The sequence below is a fragment of the Lampetra fluviatilis genome, chromosome 47 (genome assembly GCF_964198595.1).
Source record: "Lampetra fluviatilis chromosome 47, kcLamFluv1.1, whole genome shotgun sequence".
Taxonomy (NCBI): Eukaryota; Metazoa; Chordata; class Hyperoartia; order Petromyzontiformes; family Petromyzontidae; genus Lampetra; species Lampetra fluviatilis.
Window position 1 is genome coordinate 7,325,274 of NC_136321.1, and position 6,000 is coordinate 7,331,273.

The window sequence follows — 6,000 nt, forward strand, 5'->3', positions numbered from 1 at the left end:
GGAGTAAGTTTCTATTCGAGAGAATTCGGGTTGCCATCTGTCCTTAGATTTCCCAAGATAATCCTCTTGTTGATGTAGCTGCTGTGCTGGTAAATCTGCAATTATATTCGAGACGTTAAAAGTCCCCGTTTTTTTGTTGTCAGTTGCATAATATTAATAGATCACTCGAGACAATAATTGTGATATATTTTCATTCCCGTAATATGTCCCGATTCTCTTGTACATCAACGGTGGCCACCCGAAAGGGTACCGAATAAGACCGGCACGGTACACAATGTGGTGGCATGATCAGCACGTCTCGTGGCCACGATGCTGACCCTACCACACCGGGTATAAATGTTTAAGACTGAGTTCACCTAGGAGAGGCCAAAGCCGAACTCATGTACCCATACCTCCTGGGTCTGTGCACGGCCAGACATTCTTACCACGATCGCGAAATTCGTAATGCAGTGAGTGAACCCGTGGTTACAGCACACATCACAGGAGGAACTCTGGCCGGAGGGGCACTAAGATGGCATAAAATGCTGATCAGCGCCACTGATGAACGAAAATGCACCATTAAGCATCCATGAACAAGGTTATGGAATGATTTTGCTTCGACATTTGTCATTTTCCTTCAGATGTATCCTCACCGTGCTCCTGGCCTGAGGTTATGGGGCAAAGTGTCCCGCGGAGCAGTGCAACCGCTTCGTGTTAGGGAACGACCCAAGGAAGCGAGAAACCACAGAGCTACCTCTGAGATCCCTCCGTGTGAGCTCTATAATCCATACACGACGGCGTGGCACTTCCCCACCTGATCTGCCACAGGACGGGAATGGCTTTTTTTTCCCCGCAAGGAATCAAACCAAATATTTGAAAATCTCAGAGCTGGAATGTAGCAAAATTACACGCAGAATCAAATTGTTGCGTGCATTCAGTCATTGCTTAAATCATGTGCGTTCCTCCTGTGTTCCCCGTGGCTTTAATCACTGGTGTGAACCACTGTGACGCTGCTCCACGTATATAAATAGTAAACAACACTGACACATATAAATACGCGTTGTGCGTGGAAAACTCAAAATAGCTTTTGCTGCCAGACCTGCATGAGGTGACAGCGTAGGAGGCAGGGTTGTAATTACGCTGAATAACAGGGGAGGCAGCAGCTCGGTTTATGCCTTGTGATGAGTGGAAGAGAATGGGTTATAATTTTATTTGAATGCCGGGTGCTGACGGAACCACAAAGAGCTCATGCATGCGTCGAATGCAAAAAATGACATCGCTCATTGTCTACGTTCACGTACACATACAGCCGTTTTGCCAATCCACTGCTGGATTTGGGGTCACGCGTGGCATTTGACTATACACACCACTCCGGAGAATGCGGGCTGCTGAATGAAGGTGGGTGGAACGGGACACTCTAATCATGGTTCAACAGCATGTGGCTTGCCCACCACGTAGCACAGCCCTGTAACTCACCGTGTTCCGTGGTCATACATCCAGGCACTATCCACGCGAAATCCTTCCTTAGTTTCCAAGATGTGACAATTTGGATGCTCTCAGGATAATTTTGTGACCGGGTTGCTTTCGCATTACTTAAGGCTACCAAAATGAGTTCGAGTAGTTTTATAATTGTAATACTGCTTAAAGCCCGTTGCCATTCCAATCTAACATTACAGTCTTACGAAGAAGATTCCACTGCTTGATAAATGCCTTCCTGTGTCGTGCAGATCGCGGGGATTATTTGACCATACTTCACCACAATCGTCAGTGTGGGTTGCTGAATGGGGGGAGGGGGGGTAGAGTGGGGGGTCAGAACCAGTTCAAATATCACTCGGCGATGAAATAATCCACGGCTGCCAATCGATCTCACCAAATTCATATGCACTGCACTGACCGCTGTACCACCCAATGGTTTCATATTCGATGTTTTTTTTTTTACAAAAATATTGTTTTTCACATTCTTGGGTTTTTTCGGTAAAGTCACGTAGGTAAAAAATGTAATTAAAATTGATAAAAGTAAAATTAAAATACATTTTTAATAAAATTATAATAAAAATAAAATGTAATTTTTATTTTACTTTGATTAATTTGAAATTTTTACCTACGTGACTTTACCGAAAAAACCCAAGAATATGAATCCTTGCAGTCACGAAAGCTTCAAATCTAGACTTGTTTTTCACATCAACGAGTGCATAACGTACAACATCCGCAAGTGTGTGTGTTCTGGAGATCGCGCACACTGAGACCTGTGTTACGAATTGAGCGTTGTAAATTATCAGCGATGCTGATCGCAGACGGCGATGCTGGCAGTGGCAAATATTTCCACAACCCGTCGGGCGCTCGAGCAAATCCATTCCTCTTATCCCACTGGGCGGTATTGTGAAAGCGAACAGCACAAAATAGTAATAACCAGCCGACAAAAAGGGCAAGGCAAGACCGTATCTGTCCTCACATTCTTTATAAACCTGGGTGGCCTGACTGCCACAAAACATGCCCTGGTGCAAGACCCCCCCCAACATTTTTTTACCAACCTTAACTGACCTGTGTGGGTCCATTTGACCTTTCGAAATGAGAATGACATTAACTGCATTGATGCCTGTGGTGACAGGCATGGGGTAAACGTTGATTAATGAGTAAAAATAGACCGCAAATAGCGAAGCCTGTTTTAAAACGGGACCACTGACTTACATCACGAATCAGTATGGCTCACAGCAACCACACACTCATCGCCTGTTGTCACCTTATATTTTTAGTTGGACAGTGATCAATCGAGAGCCGTAATGGGATAAACGGAACTTAATGCATTTTCGTAAGTCACCCATGATAGGGCCAAAGGAAATAATAAAGGCAATTCAATGAACTTGATTTCACGTCAAAACAAATCAATATTAATGGTCACGCCGCTGGATGCTGATTCAATTAGTAGAGAACTATTCAACACAAAATAAATAACCCCCCCCATCCAAAAAAAAAATCTCTGAAAAACTAACCAGCCGATGCGTGTAAGAAAAAAAATATGTCATGGTGCTATCAAAGCTCAGTGACTGCAGCAGCTGAACGCGTTCAATTATAGATAGGAAGGCAGCCCTCTTCCACACGGAGACGCGGCCGCGTGACTCCGAGTGCATCACCCTTTTCTTACCGGAGGGTCACAGTGGTGTCACGCGGAAATTAGCGGAGGACTCGAGCGACGGGCTATCGAGATAAAAAAAAATATATAGCAGCAAACCCCGTGGGTGTGAGAGGAGGTAAAGAGAGAGAGAGAGCCTCTCGCACCAGCCAGTGTGCATGGCGGGCTTGCCTACACGCACGATGCCTCGTTAGAGGCAGCTCGTTTGCGATGCTGTTTTTGATGGGGAGCTCATCTTTGTGGCCAGTTCACGCTATGAAGCACGTGCGCTCATAATCATCGTCGTTGTTTGTCATGGTCAATCCCGCCGCTGGATGAAGGACTCTCCAAGCCGTCACCAAACACAGCACGAGCTGGTCTTTTACTTGTATATTTGGGAGGGGGTGGGCAGGTGCTCGCTTTGTGGTAGTACATGTTGTTTATGCCATTATTGTAAAAATTCCGTCACAGTTCCTATGATCACTGTTTCATTGCTTTCATGGCTTTATTTTGGTGATTTCGAAAAGTGTATTGGTTTGGCCATGTTTGTTTGTTGTAGTACAGAGTTAGACTGATGGCCTTAATCTAAGTTGTCTTGTGGTTGTTGTTGGTTGTTTGACTTGCATCCTACTGGGATTTTTGCACTCAGCGTTGGTGTACGGTGATTTTTTCCTACAATATTTTGCTGTCTTTTCTTAGATTTTCTGTTTGCACTTAGTCACATATTCACTTTAAGATGTTTTTTGTTCATGTTTTTTGTTTGTTGCGGTTGCACCCGATTCAAGAGCCGAATGGCTCACAGGGCTATTCCAAATACATGCACTTGAAATAAATTAACTTGAACTTGTCCCTCACGTTAGGAATCGTGGGTGCATATAATAAATAGATGCATTTGGTTTTAATATTAATTGTAAACTAATGAAAATAAATTAATGAACGTGTCCAGTTTGGGGGGTATTGGCCCCGTGCCCCCCCCCCCCCCCCTCAAACTCTGCCCATGATGTATGTATTCATACTCGAGGAATCCGATGAGCTGTGAAGCTATTTTTCACAGATGTCCAGTATCCTCGGACGCAATCCATTCTCTTGCTGCTACTCTGTCAGCAATCGAGCCCATTTTTTTTCTCGACTGTTTGGATGCTGCTCGTAATGGTGTTCGGAATCGTTTGGCGTTCTTCACGATGTTGGTGAGGGTGGGTTGGTCAAGAGAGCAAGGTTTGTGCCGCTTCTTGCCAGGTGCCTTGCCAGGTACCATCGATGGGGTACCCATACCAGTCCTCAGTCTGCAAGGCGAGCGTGCTTCTTCGCCACAGCAAGGGAGGGCCCCAATGGACTCACAATAATATTTATTCAACATGAAATGCTTCAATGAGGTCGATATAATTTTACATTTGATGGTTTCCACGATCACATCTGTTAATTTGCCTGGGGCGTTCACCCGCATCAACCTTTCCCTAAGTTTTTTGTCCTCATTTCCTTGTATAATTAAATTGTTTAGTAATGCAAAAAAAGGGGAATTGTGTCCATGGCGATGGCTGTCACGAGTGCACCCAATTAGCCTTTTTTCCAAAGGTGACGGTATATTCAAGCGACGCACAGCCAAACACGCCAATCAACCTCACGTCCTAGCAACCAGAGCCCATAATGCCCCGAGGGCACGGGGGCTTAATATTTTAGATGGATGCTCACATGAGCGTCTCGTTTCAGATCAGATATTTGCGATGACGTAGCTTCAGTGCTTAAGGAGCTCGTAATTACAAATGCTCCGTTGTGAATTGCAGGGCGGAATTAGCTAAAATAAAAAATAAAAAACCTTGACTACCATTTTCTGCCGAAGATTTTTTGGGATGTATTGTCTGGATGTGGTGGCAGTCTAGTTTGAAAATTGTAATGATTTTTCTGGATTAAAATAAATAAATAAGTAAATGTACGTTTGGCATTAATGTGGTAATTTTTAAATTGCTTTTTTTCATTAGTTTATGTTAGGTCTCATTATTTTAAATGTCACGTGTTATTATATTTATTATAATGAAAAAAAACTATCTGCATGGTGACATTAATCAAAGTAATTTTCAGAGGCCTTTACATCAGTGTTGCATCGGTGAGAAAGCTGGCCTATGAATGGCGCCGTCACAGGAAAATTCCATTCTTCTCAAGAGCAAATTTCCCTCCATTCAGTGTCATTATTAAGTGAGATCGTGACTTTTGTTTTTAGTTGTGAGGTGTAGTCATGATGCTACCATGCAGAGTAAACTATGCTCACAATAATAATGCTATTTGTAACGCGCACGATATTTCACTGACATAAATGATCGTGATTCTTCAGGCAACGCGGGCAAGCTCAGTGTCACTCGAGCGGCCGGCGAAAGACGTGGGGCCTTCACGAAGTCGGTGGAGAGTGTTCGCCGCTGCGAATGTGCAGCGGGACGATGGCCGCTCTCCAGATGGCGTGGGGCTACCGATGAGAAACGACGCCTGGCATGGTGGTCCTGGTCCTTGGCTCAGAGAGGAGGATTCTAGATTTGAAGCTTTCGTGACTGCAAGGATTCATACTCTTAGTTTTTTCGGTGAAGTCACGTAAGTAAAACATTTAAATTTAAATTAATAAAAAAAAATAATAATAAAAATCACGACGTTTCGGAGGCAACACAAGTCTCCGTCATCAGGTGGGACCGTCACAGCCACATTTGCTGTATCAAGTGAGTAGGAGGAGGATGTTGTGAGTCTAGCTGTTTGCTGCCGCTGTAGTGCAGGGTGACAGGAGGGAGTCGTGCCGAGAATCGTGCACGCGAGAATGATGTGTTCCTGTCACCCCTGGCTCCTGTGACCCCTAGCAGCCGAGCGACGCGACAATGGGCCGCAATGTAAAGAAATGTAATCGTTGCCTGAATAGAATTGTGACCCTGAATCGT